Source organism: Cupressus sempervirens, chromosome 8 (genome assembly GCF_028749045.1).
Source record: "Cupressus sempervirens isolate cs-2001-9-10 chromosome 8, ASM2874904v1, whole genome shotgun sequence".
In the NCBI taxonomy this organism is placed as follows: Eukaryota; Viridiplantae; Streptophyta; class Pinopsida; order Cupressales; family Cupressaceae; genus Cupressus; species Cupressus sempervirens.
Window position 1 is genome coordinate 438541579 of NC_143125.1, and position 26061 is coordinate 438567639.

At 32.1% G+C, this 26061-nt stretch overlaps 1 pseudogene; it reads right to left on the bottom strand.

Annotated features, from left to right (window-relative positions):
- Positions 1-729: 729 nt before the first annotated feature.
- On the bottom strand, positions 730-1443 carry LOC149543100 (phosphoribosylformylglycinamidine cyclo-ligase, chloroplastic/mitochondrial pseudogene; annotated as a pseudogene).
- Positions 1444-26061: the final 24618 nt, after the last annotated feature.

Here is a 26061-nt window from a genome sequence, read left to right on the forward strand (position 1 = left end):
TGATTTTAAAATGCTAATATTTCTTAATATAATTTACTAGTTCTCCTAGTAACTAAAAAGGATTTGACTCTATCCCCATTTTAAAAGAAGAAGTTTAAACCTAGAAGATCATGTACATCAATCAACATGCCTTTTGTTGTAGACATTTCTTGTTCTCTTCAACATAGATTTCTAGTAAGTAGCATAATGATTTCCCAATGGAACATATATGGGAGGTATGAATGCTTATTAGAGAAGAATATTCTTCCTCTAAATTTTTTTTTGAGTTCTATCAATATATCAAGTTCTCTCCAATATTTATCTTATTTTATCTTTCTATATGTTGAGGTACACACTAATATAAAGGCAAAAGGTTATACGATGGCTTGGGAACCATCGTGCCTTTTCATAAATTAATTTTATCCTAATCATACCATCTCATGTCAACTAATTAGGAAAATTGATTTCATAGGGGTAACACCTGAGAGATAATCCATTTCCTTAAAGGACATGGCATGCTTGTGTGTTGAGGCCCAATAACCATATATTCACATTATAAGATAAATTAGGATAGGTTAATTTCCACACAAAATGTACCAAAGACAAAAAAAAGTCAAACTTTTTTTTCTAGATTCACGAAAACGTAGTGATTTTTTTCCAATTTTTTTGTTTTGTTTTTGTTTTATACTACAAACTATTTGGATCATGAAGATAAAATGCTGAAATTTTCAAAAAAAATCCATGATGTTTTCAATTTTTTGAAAATTGGTGAACTGTACAGTTTGTAGGGAGGATAGCTACTTCCCTAATTATAGGAACTTCCCAAGTGTTTTTAGTCTATACCTCTCCATGTACTTTTGGAAAGATACAAGGATTTCTCTTAATGATGCCCCCTCCAATTATATGACCAATACCTTCTACTCCTCTAGCTTCCAAATCTAGAACCCTCTTTACATTTATTATAGTTGGAGTCATCAGTGCTTCTCCGAATGTAACTTGTAGATTTCCACTAACAAGGATTAGATCATTCAACAATAGACCACTATCAAGTAAAATCCATTTGAGTGGATTCCACTTGATAGAAGCCCAATAAGAACATCACAAACTAAAATTTATTTTCCATATATTACAACATCCTTCTTAACAGAACCAATGACCCAAAACCACTAAGAAAATATATTCATCTTCTGCATAAAATCCTAGCATCTTTACAGTCTCACCATCTAAAAGAACATAATATGGTTGTTAGCAACCATCCATAATTCCTTTAATAATCTTTTCATCTAGGTAAACATCAAGAAGAATGGTTGCAAAATGATTTAAAAGAAAAAATAATGGCCTTGCTCCAGATGTGATGACATCATTTACACTCATAGCTACTAGATCAACCCTGCTTGTATTGTGTATACTAGTTTCAAATGCTAGCTTCAACTTGGTGCCAACTCCATCAAAAAAATGTTGCATGCAAAAAATTTCACCTTATCATATGTGGATAATGATATCTTATTGGTTCCTTCTTGACAATGATCCATGATCATTGACCCAAGACATCCTCTTTCTCAATGTGCAAAAACATCAATAGTTCATCCATAGTATATGTCGACACTAGCTAGCCAAGAAAAATCTTAATAAATACATAAACATATTATAATTTAATATTAATAAACATAAATAATATATAATAGGGTATAGAATAGAAAATTTTATTAAAGAGAATCAAATAGATGTCCAAAATTCTATAAAAATTAGGGCTACATCAGTGGATCTTGTTGGTGATATATGCCTCTTGTGGGTGTAGTGAGTATCTCATCTTTCTCTATATGAAAGAAATCTCTAAAAGATAGAACACAACAATATTCAATTTATGCAAATTGTTAGAATTATCAAAAAATGAAAATATGTAAAGGAAAAGAAAAAGGAAAGAGAATCCCCTAAGTGTTCTCATAACAAGAATGGCTTGAAGTATTTTCCATGAATGGGAAACTCTTCCATATGCCCCTCGATATGATGCAAAAAATAAGAATGTTCTACTTTCTTTTATAAATTGATAAATGGCCCTAACCATAAGGTCTCAAACTTATTGTGCTTACCTTTAACCTAATCTTTTGTGTTCTATTTCATGACCCAATATCAAACCTTGAATGATCTATTTTTAGCTTTCTTGTCATAGAGAAATTTAACCAATTTCTATTTGATGATGTTTTGTTCTTGTGCACCTCTCCTAATTCCATCAAGTTCCACAAGTGCATTTAACCTTTCTTCCATGATGTCTATGTCTTCCAATTTTTCTTTAGTCATGAGTTTATAAACTAGTAGTAACTTATTCAAGGGGAGCCTTTCTTCCTTACCATACACCAAGTTGAAAGTTGAGAATCTAGTAGGCTTTTTTACTATGATCTTGTTTTCCCATAGTGCCAGGTTCAACTTGGAATCCATAGCCTTCTTGTTATTATCCAGTAATCATCTAATGATCTTCAAATTTTTTTTTGTTGGATTCAACTCCCCTATTTCCTTGGGGATGGTGTAGGGATGAATACAAATCTATTATACCATATTTTCTACTAAAAATAGAAAATTCTCTAGATCTAAAACACATACTATTTTTAGCAATTATTTTCTTAGGAACTGTAAACTTAGTTAGAATGTTTTTCAATAGAAACTTAATTAAAACTTTACTTGTGGATTGTCTAGTGGGTATGGATTCCATCCATTTAGTAAAATAATTAGTTGTCACTAAGATCCAATTGTGTCCTCCACTTGACTTATTAATAATTTCTCAAACAAAGACAATTCCCCATATCTAAAAAGAATCTTTTGTTTGTAGGGTTCTTACGATAAGGGCACCATCATATTTTATTTTCTAGAAATTTTTTGGCAAGCCTCACTCTTCCCTATATAAGCATGCCAATCCTTGAATAGTTGTGCCCAGTAATATCATGCATGTAGGATTTTATGTGTTGTATTTTTGGCTGAAAAGTGACCACCACAAACTCCCTTGTGCATCTCTTTTAGAATAGTTTTAGCTTGATATATATGTAGGCAAAAAATAAACACCCACATATATTCTTCCAATAAAGGTCTCCCTAATTTAAAACATATTTTGTGGCCTAAATCTTAATACTTTATTTTTTATTATCATTAAGCTATCATTACATTTCATATGCATTCAATGGTAAACTATATCATTGTACCAAGGGCATCTTTCAATACTAACTCTGGTGTACTCAAGATCAACCCGGTTTACCTATGTAACTTCTGGATTTGTCTATTCCATGAGTATGGATAAGCCTTGTCCTCTTACAAAATTTTTTATTTCGATATCAATGTTGAATTCCTTAATCTAATTTATCTATCTGTGTCTTCTTTGAGTAGTTTCTGATTATCTAAAGATATCTTTGATAATCTCATTAGATACATAGGCAACTATTTCTACTCCAACAAGGTAATGTTTGAAATATTTGACTTCTTTGACAAGAGCATAAGACTATTTTTTGTTGATATTATAATTCTCAATGGCTTACAAACTCTTTCTAAAGAATGCAATTGGTTATTTGTGAACCTCTTCATTCTTTTGTAAAATCACTATCGCTATAGTATGTTAAGATGCAAAAGAAAAGATCTGAAAAATCTTTTTAAAATTAGGAGATTTAAGTATTGGAGCCTCTTTAATTTCTTTCTTTATCATTGTAAATACATCTATAACTTTATTGTTCCATGGCATCTTACCCCCCTTCTTTAGCATCTTATTAATTCATTTAATGAATTCTTCAAAGTTGGATACAAACCTTCTTACAAAATTGATTTGCCAAAAAAATGACTAGATAGCCTTAACTATCTTGTCTAGCTAAATGTTCTCAATGGAAAACACTCTCTCTAGATCTATCCTTACACCTTCCTTAGATAAAATATGTCCTAAAAGATTCCCTTATGTGACTCCAAAGTAACACTTTTTGGGATTGACAAAGATCCCATATTCAAGGGCTCTTATAATTATTTTCTCTAAGTGTCCACAATGGTCTTGTATTTTCTTCGAGTAAGCAATAAGGTTATATTGATATATGAAAAAAATTAAATTAATTAACTCCTGAAATGTAACATCCATTGCTCTCTAAAAGGTAGCCCCTATATTAGTTAAACCAAATGACATTCTACCATAGACGTAAGTACCCCACATAGTAGTAAATATTTTATACTATTATGACTCCCTAACTTTGAGTTGGTTATATCATAAGGAACCATACATCATAGTTAGTAACTCATTTTGGTTACTTTTCGTAATATAATCTCCATATTGGGTAGGGCATATATCCTTTAAATATGACACATTTATGTTTCTAAAGTCCACACATAGTCTAATATCATTGTTCTTCTTTCTATCAGAGACAAGATTAGAAACCCATTTTGAATGCCTAAAGGGTTTGATAATTCCTACATCTCTCAACTTAACTAGAGCTTCCTTCATCTTAAGAGATAAGGTTAGATTAGTGGGACTTTATCTTTTCCTAAAGGATTTAGCATCAGGTTTTAAAGGTATCTCATGTTGAAATAAGTCCACTCTATAGGTTTTCAATACATCATAAATCCAAGAAAATACATTCATATATTTTCTTAATAGTGAAACCAGATCAAACCTTATTTTAGAGGATAACTTCTTACCAATGAAAACATTTCTGAAAGTGTGCTTAGTTCCAAGATTAATTTCCTCAATATCACTTTTATTTTTAGTGGATTTTCTAGGTTTGTAACTTTCTTATTCATCAAAACTTATTTCTAATTCTACCAAACATTTAGGTATCTTATTCATTTAGTTGAACTACCTCTTTACCAAAGAATGCTTCTTTATCATAATTTTCCTCCACATACCCATTCCAATCAATATTTTTATCTTTAGAATTTTTCTTGCAATCTAAGAATCTAAGGAGATCCCTATCATCTTTAACCACCTACCAATTTTTCACATTATCAAGTATCAATAGTCTATTCTTCATCTCCACCTACACAAACTCATCAAGTGGAAAATTAATTTCTCTAATAGCTAAGTTGGACATTATGTTAGCAATAAAATTACTCAATCTATCCACCCAAATTAATTTAAAATGCATCAAAAATATTCAATTAGATCTCATACATATTTCTTGTATTATTTTAATCTTAGATTCCTAGTTGTGAATTTATTCCTAATTTGAGGCACAATTAAATTAGAATCTCCTAAAATAGATAGCATATTTATCCCATATATTTTTGCAATATTTAACAAAATGATTAATTCCTCATAATTTGAAATGCTATTTCTACATTCAAAATTCAGCAAAAATAAGTATTTGAAAGTCTTACCAAATGGTGAAAAAAAGATGACCCCAGCCCCATTACTTTATTTGTTGCAATCTCCACCAAATTGCATTCACTATGTGTCATCATAGCTTTCTTGCACATGTACTTCAATAGGGTCAATAACTTTTAAATTTGGTTTAGATATACTCACCTAGAATTTTTCCATGTCTGATTAGCATAAATTAATGTCAAAAATTGAATCGCAATCTTTAACTATGTAGGGTTATTTTGGCTCTCTCTCAATTATAATTTCTTATCACTAACTAGTATAGTATCATAAAATAAATCAAGTTGGATGTGTCCCCCAACTAAGTTTTACCATTTTCTAGATAATAACATGCCATAATTTGCAAGAAATTCTACAATAGTAATGATAGGTCTATACAAAATTTGAGGGCATAGAGGAAATTTAAATTCAACATTTTTCATAATACCAACAATGGGAACTGGTTTATTATCCATTTCATAGCATTTTCCATAGGGTATATCAAATTTTAAACCAATTTATTTCATTACATCAATGTACATAATATTACTCTTGCTCCATAATCAATCATTCAATTCTTAACTAATTTATTGTTTAATTTATTATTAATCCATAAAGTTAAATAAAAGGGGTCAAATTGATTAGGATAATTTTTATTCAACTAAGTCCTTAAATATGCAATAGGAGGTTCCTCCTTATTTATTTTATCATTTTCATCATTTAAATCTTCTATACTAGATAGAATCTTCATAGTCTCCATCCTATAATTAGGGAATTTTACTATTTCCATCAGCAGAACATAAATTTTTCCTTGAGATAATACATGTTCCTTAAAATATTTATAGATAGCCACTTTCTTACCTAATTTTTTCTTGATTTATGGTTTGGTTAACTTGGGAGGCTATAACATGTCTTATTTGCTGAGAAATTTGTCATTTGCTTTCTTTGATGTGTCTTTGCATTGTGGATTTTTGGTGAATATACTGATAGGATTGTCCTAATTTTCATTTTTATTATTGTTTCTTCATTGACATGTATGTTTATCATGCTTTATGACATAAATAGTATAGGGTCTTTCTCTTTGTTGATATGTATGTTTAGCCTACTCAATGACTGCAATAATATAGGCTCTCTTCTCTTTGTTGGTCAGTCTCCTTAAAGTAGGCATCTCTTATTCATTTGATAACACTATTAGCATTAATTTTTATGGTATTCCTTTGTGAGAGGATCCTAAGAATTTGTGAGCATGTAGGATTATTGACATGTTGCATTCATGATTGTATTTGCATTAATGACAACATAGTATGGTTTCTATGAAGACTAGCAAAGTAGCAAATAGAGATTGTAGTTGTATGGATAGAGATTTTATGTGTAGGTGATGTGCAATTAAGGACATTTTCTACACTATATCTTAATGATGAGGTTAACTATGCATCAAGTGAGTCAAAGATATGCAGAAGATATGTGTGATTTACTGAGATCAATACAAAGACAAAGTACTTGATAACAAGTTTGTGATGATTGGATTGTATCTCCTAAAAAATATAGAATCATGAAATGAAAATTCATACAATAATAGAATACATTTTGATGGTGACATCAACAAGTGCACAAATTCTAGAGTCAACGTGTGAGAAGTTGCAAAGACTGTGAATCAACAATGTTGTGTGATTATGAAATAATTATCTTAATGTGGTCCCATTATAATTAATTGGGAAAGCCTCAAGGCCAACTCAAGGAATTATTTTATGGACTTTGTATAAAGGAAATATGTTTTCCTTATTTGAGAAGTGTGATAGTGATCAAGGAGTGTGAATAAAAGTGGAGTGTTTGGTAAATGTGAGTACGTGATCCAAGGGATTATTGGATGTGAAATTGGTAATCTGTTATCAATGTCAAAAGAAGTAGAGTAGTTTGGTTAACAAGAAAAAAAAAGAAAAAACTTAAAATTACAATTCATTTCTATTATTCTACAAGGAATAATACAAAGATCATTTGGATAGTGGGTTCATTGGTCTTGCCCCTAAAGTTGTTTGGACAATAGGTCCATCTACCTTCTACAACTCCTAACAGGGTTGGAATCTCCTAAGAGGGATTGATATGCACTGAATTTATTTCATAGACTCCTATCAAGGTTCATCCTCTAACAAGGAATTTTTATATTAGTACATCATTTTGTGGGTACCATCCCTGCCGGGGATTTCCCTCTAATTAAGGGTTTCCCTAGTTAACATATTTGGTGTTATTGTGTATGAGTATCTTGTTATGGTTGTTGATTATATTTCTCACATGGTTAAGGATTAATAAGGTTGATAATTGTGATAATAGTTGGATAATTGGTTCACTTCACCTCACCTCCCCCCTCTCAGTTATATTGATGGACTTTATATTCTAACAAACACTTGTTCTACATGATGTCTAGCTTCCAATTTCCTTGAGTAAGAATCTAAAATGAGGTCCTCATTTGAATAATGTTCCTCATCTCTACCTCATAAAAGACCAGATAAAAAAACATTAATAGTGTGCTTATCTTCCATCTCTTGATTTTCTTCTTCTAAAATGGATTGTGCAAAAACACAATGATCAGTTGCATGAGGTAATCTAAATACTTCACACCATGGCCCATATTCAACCATATTAACTTTATTTAAGGAGCCAAGAGTATCCTTTACATAATTAGGCCTCTTTGGTTTTCCATATTCCCACTTTGTATAGTAAGGCATGAAGCAATAAAAGGAAGGTGTACCTCTAAAGAAGATGACCAAGACCTAAGCAAATATAACATGAAAAAATATAACAAGATGCAATTAAAAATAACATAATTATTTAACAAGAGATATTCATATACATCACAAAATACTAATTGATTACACAAGTCACATACAAAATGATAAGCAATATGTTAGGTTGTAAGGCCTTCTCAGTTATAGCCAACTACATTCTAGATTATAGACCAAAACTCACTATTCTCAAGCTTTACCTTCTATATCATGAGTAAACACCAAGATACTACCTTCTAAGACTCTAGAACACTATATGTATAGCCACCAGGACACATAGGTTGGCTTTGATTTCACAATCCCTAATAATAGGAAATGTGCATTACAATATAGGACTAAACCTTAAATAAGTAATGACTAGATATATAATACATGAGATAATATTATGTAGCCTCAAGTATAGGTCCATACATTAACCAACTACCTAGATCTAAGAGAAAATAAGATAACTCTTAAATAGAGATCTTCACTAAATTAAATACTAGGCATTGTATGAAGAATAACATAGAAAATTAGCACCTAAGAAGATGAAGCATAACTTCTGCTAGTTGAACCATTGAATTCTGCACACTTAGGATAATTTTATAGGATAGATCCACAATATGAATCCAATATTACCAAATCTAGAAAGGACAAAATAGAGGGCACCAAATCAAACTACTAGATATTTAATTGTAAAATAGAAAACAAAAAATATCTTTTGGGGATGCAAGATTACCAATAGTCCAAGGATGCTCTCACATCATATGCATCATACACCCAAGGTATCAAAAATATGTTCCATAAGGACTTATAAACATCTAAAATAATTCAAAACATAAATCTCATGCTCATCCTTCATCTACCAATTCTCTTCATCAATCAAGATTGAATTCCATCCAAACTTAGTGCTACAACCAACTATGCCATCAGATAACTCAGATCTACTACTACTACAACTTCTAGGATCAAATGATTCATACCTATTGCATGCTTTCGTATGATTAGAATATTTAATTTCCTTTATATCTACTCATCATCCTAGGATTAGTAGTAAACTTAACCACAAGTTCTACTAGCTTCAAACTGAAAGTCTTGAAACACTTAGGTTCTTTTCTCTGACATCTTTCTTATCCTTCAAATGAATTAAAACAAATTTCTTACCATATTTATAAATTGTATCAATATTCTTTATACAATAATGTATAGATCCTCTATCAAATTTCCAAGGTCTTCTAAGTAAAACATGGCAAGCACTCATGTATACTACATCACATAAAACTTCATCCTTAAAAAGTCCAATACTAAAATTAACCAAGCACTGATCTCTAACCTACAGCCTATGATCATCTTGAAACCAACTAATACCATAAGGAGTAGGATGTTTAAATATTTACAAACTAGGTCTCCTAACCATCTCTTCATAAACATGATTATTAGTACTACCTCCATCCATAATAACTTTACAACATTTATCTCTAAACTTAAAAATAGTTTTAAATAAGCTCCTTTTCAACAGTTCCACATCATTCTTAGCTAGCATGATTCTTTTCATCAAAAGATATTCTACAACTTCTGGTGTAGCCAAATCAACACCATAAGATTCCACTTTTTTCTCTTCTTGCACTACCAGGTTTAGTTTGTCAACTTTCACACTGGGTCATTCAAAACCTTAGTGTCCATATTTACCACATTTAAAACAAGCACCTCTAAAAACAAACTTCTTATTAGAAAAAATTTTCTTACCCTTTTCAACCTTAGTCACTTTTTTACCTTGCTTTCTTCCTAACTTTTCTTTAACCTTCAATGCATGTTGATAATCATTTTCAACTAAACTAAGTTTCAAATACTCAATTCATCATAAACATTGAATTTCAAATCATTAACATACCTTGCAACCTTGTATTTAGAAGATTCACAATGTCCATATCTTATTTGTATTTTGTAAAATTCTTTAGTATAATTCTTCACAAACATATCTTTCTACTTCAAGTTCTATAATTTCTTAAACAATTCAAGTTCATTGTCTTTAGGGCTTAATTTAGCCTTCAATTTATAACCCATGTGTTTTCATCTACTACTCTTAGGTTCATTGTTATCTTCTCTATCCTTATGTAATTTTTTTCATCATAAGATAGCATGACCTTTCAACTTAGTTTGTGCTAACCTAACTCTTTATGGTTCTACAATATTTTCAAGCTCAAAGTAATCCTCAAGTTCATTAATCCAATCTATCAATTCCTTAAAATATAAAGAGCCTAAATAAATTGAAACTTCCATTCTATGACTCTTACCAACTTATTCCATAGCGTTCAACAATATTTCTTCTTCTCTGGGGATCTCTACTTTAGGTACTTCAAGATCTTCAACAACTTCAACATATTCATCTTTAGTTTTAAGATTCCTTCTCAAGCCATTCAAATAATTTTAGATCTCATGCCTTATCTCAGCCTTAAATTATTCAAACATATTCTCCAACCTCCTATGATTCATTCTTCCAAGAGACATACGAAATTACAACAAGGTGTAATTGCCTTAAACTTTAGTGATTTATCCACCAACAAGGATCAATAGGTCTATAATAGGATTTTAATAGAACTTGAACAATTCCTTTGTAATTGTGAGCCAAAACTCCAATATGCTACATTGCAACCAAGGATTTCAATTCTTCACAAACTCTCCAAGATTAACCAAGATCATATTAGAAACCATCATATCCAACTACTCTATGATAAGTCACCAAAAATATCAACCTCTACTCAACAAGATCAGACCTTCAACTCTAATAAGATCAACAACCTTCAACTTTGATAAGATAAATTATTTTTAGCTTTAATACCATGTAATTTAGTACAAGGTTTACCTCTAAAGGAGATGACCAAACCCTGAGAAAATATAATAGAGTGGAATATAACAAGATGTAATTGAAAATAACACACTCATTACAATAGATCTTTATATACATCACCTAATACTAAATGATTATACAACTCACATACAAAATGATAAGAAATATGTTGGGCTATAAGAACTTCTTATTTATGAAAATTACCTTCTAGATTATAGACCAAAACTTACTATTCTTGAGCTCCAACTTCTTGATAATGAATAACCACCAGGATGCTACTTTGTAAGACTTGTGGACACTACATATTTATCCATCAGGATACAAAAATTGGCTTTGAGTTTGCAATCCCAATTAATAGGAAATGTACACTTAAATATAAGACTAAGCCTCAAATAAATAATGACTAGACACATAATACATGAGGAATTATATGGCCTCAATGTTGAGAATTGTGTCTCAATCTTGCAAGCTTTTTCTAGAAAATTGTAGAAAATTTTAGAATTTGCTTGTGGTAGTTTTCCACATGTTTATGAGTTGGAAAAAGGTGTATGATTTTTTAAAAATGTGTCTTGTCCCTTTTACTATATAGGAGGGCTATTTTTGGAACAAAAACAACTCATTATATGAATTTTATGGGGGCCTAAACTAGAGGACAAAATTATGGACAAAAATGTTATTTTTGGAGTTACAACTGACAAATGGGTAACATGTGGCATGGTTGTTTTTCCTATGATTTTTTAAGACCACAAATGGTTTCCAAGTTGTAAATCGCTATAAAAGGAGGGCTTGGGGAGGTGTTTGAATCATAAAGTTCTATTTGCAAGACTAGGTGCTAGAAGGAGTGTCTTTGAATCTGAGCCTGAGTTCACGTTGTGGTGATGTGCTCCTATAAGAACTTGCATTTCAAGTGTATTGTAATCTTCTTGATTTGAGAATACATTGTGTAGGTTTTGGATGGTGGGGTTTTTCTTCCAAAAGCATTTCCCCATGGTAATCATTGCATTATGTGTTCATTGTTATTTTGATTATGTTATTATGCATTTTTTGAGATCTCTATAATAGTTAGTTGAATTTGCATAATTGTCCTCTCAAGATAAGTGTAGGAAGTGATTTTTTGCACCTTTGCTTCCTTACACTCAAGTATAGGTCTACACATTAGCCAACTATCTAGATCCAAGAGAAAATAAGCCAACTCTCAAATAGTGAACATTGTCAAATTAAATACTAGACATCGTGTAAAGAACAATATAGGATATTAACACCTGAGAAGATGAAACATAACTTCTACTAATTATAACATTACATTTTGCACAATTAGGATAATATTATGGGATAGGTCCACAATATGAAGCCAAGCTAACAAATTTTTTAAAGGAAAAACAAGAGTTTTTCAAATCAAGCTATCAGAGAGGTAATTATAAAATAAAACAATAAATATATTTTGGGGATGCAAGATTACCAATAGCCTAAGGGAACTCCTGCATCAATGCATATCTTGTAATCTCAATGTATCATATTTTTGAAATGATGATCTTTCATTTTTGTTTTACCTCTTTCTCAAATCTTTCAACATGTCCATTATTTCCTTTAACTCGTCATTTTTTGGGGATTTAGGATTATACAACTTCACATCATCCCTTTTGTTTTCTTCGCCAACTACTTTTCTATCATTCTCTATTGTCATGTCTATCTTGAAATCTTGTGGTAGAGAACCAAGACTGTGATATCTTACCAAGACTGTGATATCTTATCTCATAATGAGACTTACTACCAAAGGTTCTTAGATAAAAATTAATTAGGAAAGGATCAGTTGACCTAATCTCCCTTGAGATTCTATTTAACACCTTATTGAATCTTTTGTTGAATTCTAGAAATGACTCATTCATATTATTTTTAATACTTGTTAGTTCATGTGAAGAAAATGATGTATTGTTGTGATCCCCAAACTACTCCATAAATTGATCAACAAAATCACACTATCTTTTTATGGATCTATCAGGAAGACTCCTATACCACTTAGTTTTCTTTTCTTGTGTTAGGGATTGTACAAAAAATTTCATGAATTCATCTTCATTATCTTCATCCATTTATTTAATTGTAATATTTAGATTGATTACATGTTTCTCAAAAAATTCAACTCCATTACCAAAAAACTTTGGAATGGTGACTCTTAGCTCATTAGAATTTAAATTGGGATATCCTCTTATTCCATCAAAATCCAATTTTCTATACCATTTGATAACCATAGGTTGTCTTATGATATGATTTATCATCCTTGACTTTGCATTTTGTAGCCTTGGTTATTGTGATTAATCTTCAACATACCACTATTGGTTTGAATCTCACCATAAAAATGCCTTAAGTTTGTATTATTATGTAGAAAGCCTCCAACACATTGTCCTAAATTTATATCATGTTGATTATTACTAAAATTTCACCCAAAACCCTCATTCTTATTTCTATTTTTTCCACAATTAAACAAAGGATTTACATGGCTAGTAGTAAAAAGTTGATCTGATTTTTTTTTGTGAGGGTTGTCCTTAGATGTTCTATTTACCTCTTCTTGACTAGGTTCTCTTATTTCTTCTCTCTACTTTTCTTGCCTTTTTTTCTCTCCACTATTTGCTTTATTTTGTAGGGAAACAATATCCTTTCTTGATATTCTTATTTTCTCTAGGATATAATCTGTGACACCTCACTAGGGAATCCAAAATAAATTGACCTGTTATGTCACTAAGTTTGCTAAACATTTTTTTTAAAGATTAAAAAAAAAAGAGATAACATAGTGGAAGAAATAACTCACAAACATACATAAGAAATATAATAACAATTGCATCTCTTAAGGGTTCCATAACATTGAATCACATATATAAATTTAAAATGATTAAATATTATATGTAAACAAATTCTACATCATAGAATAACAATAAGTATGGAATCATATGAAATAATATGCAAGTACATAAGATGACACATAGCCTAGCCAAAATGCATAATCATCCTTTGTATAAGTCACATCGTAGGAGATGCTAAAATAATATATACAAAATGATAAGATACAACACTCTCATAGGATCTCAAATAATCAAAGTACAATATACTAGAAATGACTATAGAACATAATCACAACATTAGAAGAATATATCAATTGCACATCTAGTTTTTGGATCTCAATGGTATAAGAAACACTACTACTTGACCTCATGGAATCTAAATGGCCCACTCCCACTATGTTGAGGAGATAATCTCAAGTCTTAAATGGATAACAATCCAAATTCATAATAAGAATCTAGGTCAAGGAATCTTGACAAAAATCTATCTCGAAGGTACCAAGTACACAAGTGACATCTAATCTTAGAGGCAACAAAGCAATGTAGGAAACCTAATATGCACGTGGGAAAGTTTCATCACATGAGTCAACTCTAAGATTACCCTGGTAGTCTCTTTGCAATCCATCCCCCAAGTGACTCTATGCAACATCATTATCCTCTCTTACAAACAAGACATACTAATGAGGCAAGGTCAAAACCAAGTATCCTCTCTACTCACATCCTATCCTATACTAGCATTCAAGGCATGGGTGAGCTAAAAAACTAACTCTTGTTAATTCATTTTAACCCTGTTAATAAAATATTATCACTTATTAATATAACTTACAATGGGTTACCCAAGAAGTCTCTTTAGGGCTCTGGCCTCCATTGCAAGCCACTTCCAAGTGTATACATAGATCAATATCTTCAGCCTCCTCATTCTTTTCATCTTCAGACTGTGTCTCTTTGTTCTTGTCCAACATGCTTTCAAGTTCCTTCAACTTCTTTGCTAGAGCACCATTAGTATCCCTTTTTTGTCTCATGATATTTTCAACTTCTATATTGGTTACCCTTGAAGGTAATTCTTTTTCTTCAATAAAAGGCATGGATTTGATACCACTTGATGCAATGGAGCCTGGTATAGTAAGCCTTCAGAGACTAACTAGCCCTTAAGATCCTCTTCATTGAGGGAATGCCCAATACAAGTGTCTTTAATCTTGCCAAAGTGTTCAAACACCAATCACAAGTTTTTAGTAGGAAGTTAAGGTTATCACAACCTATCCCCAAATAAGGAAATCCTAATCACAAGGAGGACCACTACACACAAAACTCATCACAAGTTGCTCATAGGAACACAATGAAAAATTTTGGTACAAGATTCCAAAAACACACAATAGGACTGGGTGAGACTCAAGGATGAACTTGTGGTCTATTCAGGTCCAACATAAGGTGGATTGATGGTTAAAACCAAACTATGCAACATCTAGGTACTAGTTGCTTCACAAATCCACTCTTTAGGCTTGTAGCCATTTTTCATGAAAATGATACCTAACTTCAGAAATATCCACATAACCCTATGAAAAAATTCACATATTTAGATATCCTTTTGGGAATTACTAAACATACCAAAGCACTAGGATTGGAATGCATAAGAAAAAGAAGGTTATACCTAGTTCCTTCTCTAGGCAATTAGCCCTATTAGGTCTCCAAATACAAAGGAGGTATACTTTCCAAAGGCCCAAACATCAATCTAACAATTGGAACATGAAGGGGAATCAATAAAAAAGTTTAAAATAGGTTTGGTGACTTTTTTAGAGCAAGTTATAGGAAATCTTGATCAGTGCTATAAGCATGCACATGGGTCTTACATGCCTAGGGCATCAAAATTCTCTTTTCAACTTGCACATACAAACTTGAAACCAAAATAATCTTAATGTACATGGTTAATACTTGGATTTCACTAGATCTTGTTAGATTTTGATGGTGAAATCCCAAGTTATGGAAGATTTTGACTAAAACCCTAGGTATGACAACCTTTTAGAACAACTTCTACAAAGTCAACAATATCTTGAGTTAGGAGATTGATCAGGACTTCAAACCAAGTGTGTCTAGAAGATATTTCATTAGACTATCTAGAAATATATATTGATCACCTTGTTGTGTTCGTACATGTTGCTACAACATGAAAATGGAAGGAAAGTTGAGTTATTTTATTGATTAGAATGCAAAAGTGCATCATGTTATCCTACCACCCACGTAAAAGGGCTTATGTAGGAATCCCTAATGGTCACAATATATTTTCAAACTTTTTTTGGCCATTGGAGAGTCAAATTACAAATTATGCAACACTTTTCTAAAAGTTACTTTACAACTTTTTAATAATTTTTGCATTTTATGCAACTTTTACAAATTATGATCAAAACATGATCAAACCTTATCTAAATGACCCAACTAGGATCAAAACTTGTTAAAAAAATGAAAATATGAAATATCCTAATATTTTAAGTCATTTGGACACCTTTTACTATAGTTGACCAAGGGCTTATAATTATGCCAATCTTGGAACTAGGCCTTACAAATAGGTCCAAATGTTTAGATACTATTTTGAACCTTGTTGGATACAATTGATTAATTGTTTGTTGTCTTTGATGTTACATAAATGTCTTATTAATTGATAGATAATGCTTACCAAGCTCACTTGGTTAGTGAAGATAGTTTTCCTTGTCTACTGAGCGTTCACAAGTTTACTCTAAACAGATAACAATGTCTACTAAGCTCACTCAGGCGTCAAAGGAATTTAGGCATAAAAGAGTGTTAACTGAGCTCACTCGGTTAGCAAAGGGAAAGTTGGATAGAGTTAGTATTCATTGAGTTCACTTGGTTGCCAAAGGATTTTTGCAAGTTTGTAGTGTTAAATGAGCTTATATTGGTTAACATAGGAAATCATTCCAAAGTTAGTTCTACTGAGCAGGGTCAACTTACAAAGGATTTTTCTTATTTTGGCATATGAAGCTTAATTAATTTATGTATTGATTTTAGCCAACTATGATGATGACTATTGGTTATTTTAATTTGAATTTGGGATGACTTGATAATTTGGAAGGTATAAATAAAAGTTCAAGTTGAGATTTCTAGTGTATATGCAAGTACATTAATTGAATTGAAAAGAAAAGAGAGGGAGTGAACTTGAAGGATAAGAAAGTATCCTTGTGGAGAAGAAAAGTAATATTTGATTAAGAAGGATCAAGTTTAAGTAGAAAAGAGATCTAGATTCAGTAATTTAGTTGCATCACAATCAAGTTATTTAATTGTTACTCCCTAACTATTGTAGCAATGATCTAAAATCTCTTAACAGAGTTGGTTTAACAGCCAGTTGTAAATCCTCTAAGAAGGTGGCAATTCCATTGAATTATTTTAAGATATCTTGCAAGGCCACTCCTACCAGGGTGATTAAATCCTCTAATAAGGTCATGCCTAATAGTGTGTTTTATAATCTTTAATAGGGTTGGCTCCTAACAGGGATCACTTCAGAAGAGTGAAAAATAGTAACTAGTGAAATTGGTAGTTTTTCCCAAATTGGGTTTCCACATTAAATCCTAGTGTCTCATATGTTCATGTTATTTCTCTTATCCTTGCAAGTTAATTACTGATAGTATTTTAAGATCTACTAAAAGTAATTCACTCAAAATTTACCAAGTTACAACAATTTATGTTTGTTTACCGAGCATCAACATCAATCAATTGTCTCATTCTAAATTTTAATATTAATAGCTAAGGGATTTGGGATTTATTTAGTGGTAACTAATTCACCCCCCCTCTCAATTACCCCTTCTATATTTCTAACAATTGGTATCAGAGCTTTTGGTACTTGTAGGAAAGGTTTCGAGGACCTAAGCTAAAGATTAGGATGTCTTACAAGAGAGAGATTCCAAAACTAAATAGAGACAACTTTTCAACATGGCAAGGACTCATGAGACTTTATCTGGCCATCATTAGTGATTTAGGATGCAGGATGCAAATACTTTGATGAAGAATACAAAACTCCTAATAGTACATTATCTATTGGAGATCTTGCTAAGAAAAAGAACCATAATATCATGATGATTGATATTGCATTTTCTCTCACCTATGATGAATTTGATGAGATCAAAGACTATAAAACTACTTTTGATATGTGGAACAAGATAAAGGATATCTATGGTGGTGATGACAATGGAAGGAGAGCCAAAGTAGAAAGCCTTAGAGGATAGTTTGATCAGATGAGAATGAGAGAAGATGAAAATGTTGACAAATATGTGGAAAGAATCAACGCTAGTGTCAGTGCAATCAAAGCTTCTAGAGGAGAAATCAAGGAAGAAACTATTGTAAGTAAAGTTCTCAAAACTTTGCTTCCCATCTATGCAATCAGAGTATTTGCTATTCAAGAAAAGAGAAGTGATTCAAATAGCAAGCTAGGCTTGGATGCCCTAATAGGAAGATTAAAAACTTTTGAGCTAGACAACATTGACAATTATGTTCCAACTTCCAAAAATGTTGAGTCTGACATTTGAAGCTAAACTTTCAATCAAAGAAAAAGGAAAGAAAATAAGGACAATTAGTTTGAAAGTGAAGAGGAAATGGAGGAAAGTTCTGATAATGGTCTTGAAGTTGTTGAAGCTTTACTTGAAAAGAAATGTTCTAGAGGTAGAGGAAAGTACAAAGGTAAAATTCTTGTAATCTATTTTTCATGTGAAGAAATTGGTCATATTGCTACTAGGTGTCCAAACAGAGAAAGAAAGAATGATAAGAACCACAAGTACAAAGGCAAGAAGGAATCCAAAAGTCACAAATCCTTCAAAGACAAAGGTAAGAAGACTTTTTTTATGACTAAAGATTCTAATAACAGTGAAGATGAAATAGTGTACATTGTTGTAAAAGATGAATCTGATAAAGAAGATAAGATGGCCCTTATCTCTCATGTTAGTAAAAATGATACATAGATCATAGATAGTGGATGTTCACATCATATGACTAGAGACAAAAAAAAATTTGACCACTTTGAACATGATGATGGAGGTAGTGTAAGGTTTGGAAATAATGAACCTTGTTGCATACAAGGGAAAGGTCGCATCTCATTAACCAATGACCTTGAATGTGACAATGCCTATGGGGTTGAAGGATTGAACATAACCTACTAAGTGTGGCATAGCTAATCAAAATTGGATTCAAGGTAGAATTCATGCATGTCAAGACAAGCCTATTGGATGACAAAGGGAATCTGATTGGATCAAGTAAACAAACAAGAGGTAACCTATTATATCTTGATCTTGGTGATCGGTCATGTTTTATTACTCAAATGGAAGAAAATTAGTTATGGCACAAAAGACTATGACTTTGATAATATGGTCAAGATAAGAAAATTCAGAAAAGTAAGAGGTATCCCTAGTTTGAAGAAACCAGATGTTGGTTTATGAAAAAATTGTCAGATTGGCAAAATGGGAAAGACTAGTTTTAAGAGAAAAAACTATCAATCTAAAGATGTCTTGGAAATTGTACATAGTAACTTATGTGGACCTATTGGAGTAGAAAGTTATAGTGGATAAAAATTATTTATTCTTTTTGTTGATGACTACTCTAGAATGATGACTGTTATGTATCTTAGAGAAAAGTCAGATGCGTTTGAGAAATTCAAATGGTATCTAGCAAGACTAGAAAAAGAAATAGGAAAGATATTGAAATGCTTAAGAACAGACACAGGTGGTGAATTCATCTCCAATAAATTCAATAATTTCTACATTGAAAGAGGAATCAAAAGGAAAGTGTTAGCCCCTGGCACTCCTAAGAAGAATAAAATAGCTAAAAGAAGAAATAGATCCATCGTGGATTGTACAAGGACTCTAATGATTGAAAAGAATGTTGCTATCAAATAATGGAAGGAATTCATCAACACTACAGTTCATACTTTGAATGGAGTATAGTTGAAGAAGGACTTAGATAAAACTCCCTATGAATTATGGTATGGCTACAAATCCAATGTAAGTTACCTAAAAGTATTTGGTAGTAAATTTTATATCTTGAAAGAGTCTAGAAAAGGAAAATTTGATGTAAAAGGTGATGAAGGTATATTCTTAGGATATTCTTGTAGAAGTAAGGCATATAAATTTTTGAATTTGTCTACTCATAAAATCATAGAAAGTGCACATGTGAGAATTGACGAGTTTGTAGAAAAGGCTGAAGAAGAAAGAAAAAAGGAACCAAAATATTACAAAATATTTGTTTACTTTGAACTTGATACATTGCCAGGCATATCTAACAATAAGGAGACTTCACATCCTGAGTCTTCCATAGTTACCAAGCTGCAAGAAGTACAAATTGAGTCATAGGGACCCAAGTTACATTTTGAAACTACCAAGTCAATGCCTAGCGAGTCTGAATGACCCAAGCCTGAAGTTGAAATTCAAAATGAAGACAATGCAACTCATTCAAAAGGATAAGAACTTGTATTGGCCAAGTATGTCAGAAGGCATCATGCACCTAATTAGATTATTGGAGATAAATTAGAAGGTACTATGACAAGAAGAAAATTAAAAGGTACATGTTTACTTACTGATTTTGAACCTAGAAGTATTAAGAATGCCCTAGAAAATGAAATTTGGATTGAGGCAATGAACAAAGAAAGAGAATAGATAGAAAATAACAAAACTTGGACTCCTTTTGCTAGGCCTAAAGATAAAAATGTGATTGGAACAAAATGGGTATTCAAAAATAAGCTGAATGAAGATGGAAAAGTATCAAGAAACAAAGCTAGATTAGTGTGTAAAGGCTATTCTCAAGAAGAAGGAATTGATTATGGTGAGACTTTTCCCCTTATTGCAAGATTAGAAGCTGTTAGGACCCTACTTTCATATACAACTCATAGAGGATTTGAAGTATATCAAATGGATGTTAAATTTGCATTCCTGAATGGAATTCTTGATGAAGAAGTCTACATTGAACAACCAAAAGGTTTTGTTGATCCTGACAAAAGGGACATGGTCTACAAATTACACAAAGCATTGTATGGTCTCAAACAAGCTCCAAGAGCCTAGTTTGAAAGACTACATAACTACTTGATACATATTGGTTTTTAGAGAATAAATGATAACACTAGTCTATACATCAAGGAAGGACTAGATAACAAAATTGTGTTGGTAGAGATATTTGTGGATGATACTCTATTTATAGGAAATGATGACCTATGCAAAGAATTTTCAAAATAAATTAACAAAGAGTTTGAGATGTTGATGTTTGGTGAAATACAATTCTTTGTTGGATTGTAGATACAATAGATCAAAAAGGGTATCTATATCACTCAATCCAAGTATATAAAAGAGATACTCAAGAAGTTTGGAATGGAAGATTCAAAACTAGTTGGTACCCCCATGTGTATTGGACTCAAGCTTACCAAATATTATGACTCCAAAGAAGTAGATCAAGCCTTATATAGATCAATGATTGGAAAATTATAGTATGTAGTTCATACAAGGCCTGATATTCCCTTGGCAGTTGGGATAGTGGCAAGAGTCTCAGCTAAACCTAGAGAAAATCACATGATGGCAATCAAAAGAATCTTGAGATATCTAAAAGGTACTAAAGACTATGGTTTATGGTACAAACTTGGAGGAAACCAAGACCTAAAGGTATTTACCAATGTTGATTGAGAAGGAAATCTTGATGACAAAAAAATCACTAGTGGTGGAGCTTTCTTTCTTGGTAAAAGTTTGGTATCTTGGACAAGCAAGAAGCAAAACTACACATCCCAATCCATAATAGAAGCAGAGTATGTGGCAGCAATAATAAATTGTTCTAACATTGTTTCATTCAAACAATTGTTGGAAGGAATGAAGGTTGAAATCAAAGAGTTAGTAGTCATGTATTATGATAACACCAGTGCAATTAACATATCAAAGAACCAAGTGATGCATTCCAAAACAAAGCACATTGCTATAAAATATCACTTTGTTAGAGAATTGGTTTAGAAAAAAGAAATTAAATTGGAATATGTCCATACAAAAGAACAAATTGTAGACATATTCCCCAAGCCATTACCTAAGGATGCATTCTTGTATCTAAGAAGTAGGCTAGGGGTCATTCCCCTATTTGAAGCTCACTAAATAAATTTTAGTGATGCATCAACAAGAACCAAGTTAAAAATCAATCAGTTGATGCAACATAATCAAGAGAATATTCTATATGAATCAGTACTCAAGGTACATTGATATAAATTTGGCATGTGTTTTCTTTGGCATCTATTGTCAAAGAGGGAGAAGTTTACTGTCATATCTTTATCTTTCAAAAATTTTGTAGAGGGAGAAGTTTGAAAAGAAGTTATGCAGTTCCTTCACAAGGGAGAATATGACATAAAGAAGAAGTTGTTGTGCAAAATCAAAGAGGGAGAAACTTTCTATCAAAGGAAGTCTTATTCTCAAATTTCATTATGCTATGACATGTTTTGTTGCCATCAATGCCAAAGAGGGAGATTTTTGGATACAATTGATTAATTTTGTGTTGTCTTTGATGTTACACAAATTTCATATCAATTGATAGGCAATGCTTACCAAGCTCACTTGGTCAATGAAGATAGTTTTCCTTGTCTACCAAGCATTTACAGGTTTACTATGAACAGATAATAGTGTCTATTGAGCTCACTTGGGCATTGAAGGAATTTAGGTAGAAAAGAGTGTTAATTGAGCTTAGTCAGTTAACAAAGGGAAAGTTGGACAGAGTTAGTATTCACTGAGTTCACTCAGTTTCCAAAGGATTTCTACAAGTTCACAGTGTTAATTGAGCATCTATTGGTTAATAGAAGAAATCATTCCAAAGTTAGTTTCTATCGAGTAGGGTTGGCTTACAAAGGATTTTTCTTATTTTGGCATATGAAGCTTAATTACTTTATGTATTGATTCTAGCCGACTATGATGATGAATATTAGTTATTGTAATTTGAATTTTGGCCGACTTGACAATCTAGAAGGTATAAATAAAAGGTCAAGTTGATATTTCTAGTGTGTGTGCAAGTGTGTTGATTGAATTGAAAAGAAAAGAGAGGGAGCGAACTTGAAGGATAAGAAGGTACCCCTATGGAGCAAAAAAGTAATATTCGATCAGGGAGGATCAATTTTATGTAAAAAAGAGATTTGGATTCAGCAATTTAGTTGCATCACAATGAGGTCATTTCATTGTTACTCTCGAACCATTGTAGCAATGATCTAAAATCTCTCAGCAGAGTTGGTTTAACAGCTAGTTGCAAATCCTCTAAGAAGGTGGCAATTCCATTGAATTTTTTTAAGACCTCTTGCAAGGCCACTCCTAACAGGGTGATTAAATCCTCTAATAGGATCACACCTAACATCATGTTTTGTAACCTTTAATAGGGTTGGATCCTAACAAAGCTCACTTCATAAGAGTGAAAAATAGTAAATAGTTACATTGGTGGTTTTTCCCAAATTGGGGTTCCACGTTAAATCTCAATGTCTCATGTGTTCATGTTATTTCTCTTATGCTTGCAAGTTAATTAATGATAATGTTTTAAGATCTACTAAAAGTAATTCACTCTACATTTACCAAGTTACAATGATTTCTATTTGTTTACTGAGCATCAACAACAAGTTTTCTTAGATTAAGTTTTATTGTTGACATCTAAGGGATCTGGGATTTATTTAGTGGTAATTGATTCACCCCCCCTCTCAGTTACTCCTACTATATTTCCAACATAACCTATCCTATAGGTTCTTAGGATCTTGAATATGTATCAATACTCCTCATTTTTTGTGGGTGGCCTTGCACCATACTCCCCTTGACTTTTTGAACTCACGTTCCTACTTGAGATTAACTACTCCATAGGGTTCCATGTAGCTTGATCTAGTCCTCTATCATCTAGGTTGCATCAATGTTAGGGATTCCTTTCCATTTTACTAAATGTTGGATGCATTTTTTATGCCTTATTTTTTTTAGAAACTTGGTGTCAAGTATGGCCTCCAACTCAAGTGATCTACTTTGAGGGAGGGTAGTAACATATTCTTCATCCACTTCAACATATTGCTTCTACTCACTTGTTGAACCTATCATACCTTTGTAAGGAGTGAGGTTTGCAACATTAAATATTGGAGAAATCTGCAAGGTAGGAGGAAGAGATATATCATAGGCATTCTCACCCATTTTGTTGAGTATAGTTCATGGCCCAACCTTCTTCATGTGAATTTTTGTGTACCTTCCCTTAGGTAGTCTCTCTTTCCTCATGAAAGCCCATACCTTGTCTCCAATCTTGAAATGGATATCTCTTCTTCTATTATATGCCTATTCTTTGTACTTCATAGTGGAGCTTTTCAATGCTTCATTCACTTCATTCTACACCTTGGTGATTAGCTCTACATGTTCCTCTCCTTGTGCATTAACTTTGAAATCTTATGGTAAATCTACCTTTTCGAAAGGACATTTAGGATGAAGTCCATAGATAGTTTGGAAAGGAGTTTTTCTAGTTGACCTATTCATGGAATCATTGAAATTGAATTCTTCTTAATGCAAGAGAAAATCCCAACTTTGAGAATGTTACTTGGTTAGGCATCTTAGGAGGTTGCCCAATGACCTATTTACCACCTTAATCTACCCATTAGTTTGTTGGTGATAGGCAGAGCTATAGGTCAAGTTAGTTTCAAGCTTCTTGAAAAGAGTTCTCCAAAAATGCCCTTGAAAATATACATCCCTATCTAGTACTATAGTTTGGGGTAGGCCATGGATTCTATCCACTTCTTTGAAAATGAGATGTGCAATATGAGATCCATCATTTTTTCTTTTGCAAGGTACAAAGTGGACCATCTTGTTGAATCTATCCACTATGACAAACACACTATCAAATAATTGTTTTGTTCTAGGCAGACCCATTACAAAATCCATTGAAATTGACTCCCAAGGCCTTGTGGGAAATGGTAAAGGTTGATACTATCCTTGGTTTGTGGATACTCCTTTGGCTTGTTGGAAAATTATACAAGTTTCAATGAATTTCTTGACATCGTTCCCCAACTTTGGCCAAAAATATCTTATCTTCACCATTTTTTTTGTCTTGTCTATTCCAAAGTGACCACCTAAGCCACCAAAATGCTTCTCCCTAATAATATTTATCCTCATGGAACATTTAGTGATGCATAGTTGAGCTCCCTTGAATAGGAGTCCATTCCTAGTCAAATAATCAAAAAAATTACTATAGTATTTTCCTACCATTTTAGTGTAGACTTCAAAAAAATTTCTAAAATCTAGATTATCTACATACAAGTACTTTAGTGAGTCTATACCCACACTCTAGAGTTGAACTTCTTTAATCAATCCAACTCTTCTGCTAAGGGCATCTACCACCTTGTTTTCTATTCCCTTCTTATGCTTGATATTGAATGTGTATGCTTGTAGTTGTTCCATCCATTTAAAATCCTATACTAATAGCTTTTCTTGAGAATTAAGGAAACTTAATACATGATTATCAATGTAGACTAAAAACTCCTTATGGATTAGGTAGTGTCTCCATTTCTTTGGAGCTTTTATCATGGCATATAACTCTAGATCATATGTACATTACTTCTTCTTTGCCTCATTGAGTTTTTTTGAAAAGAATGCTACTAGTTTACCTTCTTGGCTTAGGAATACACCTATTGCCAAGTTACTTGCATCTATCTCCATAGTGAATACCTTATTGAAGTTAGGTAACACCAAGATTGGATATTGAGAAACTTTTTTCTTTCAATATTGGAAAGTATCACTAGCCTCTTTTGTTCAAGAAAACTTGTTCTTCCTTCCTCTTTTAATGGTGTATAGCATAGGAGCACACACATGACTGAAATTCTTGATGAATTTCCTATAGAAAGTAGAAATGTCATGAAATCTCCTTACATCACCTTGGCTCTTTGGTGAAGGATAGTTGATAATGCCTTCAACCTTCTTAGGGTCCATCTTGAGGGTTCCTTGTGAGATGACAAAGCCTAGGAACACAAGTTCCTTCTTCATGAATATGCACTTTTCCAAGTTGATCACCAACTTGTGCTAATAAAGTCTCCTCAAAACCTATTCCAAATGATTAGGGTGTTCTTCTCTATTATGACTAAATATTAGCATTTCATCAAGGTGTGAAAAAATAAAAAATCTAATGAAATAAATGAATATCTCATTCATATGTCTCATTAATGTACTAGATGCATTACTTAACCCAAAAGGAATTACTAACCATTCAAAGAGGCCTTCAGTTGTTTTAAATATTTTCTTCCATTCATCTCCTAGCTTATCCTAATTTCATGGTAGCCTAACTTCAAGTCATTTTTTATAAAGTAGCAAGCACCTCCAAGTTGAT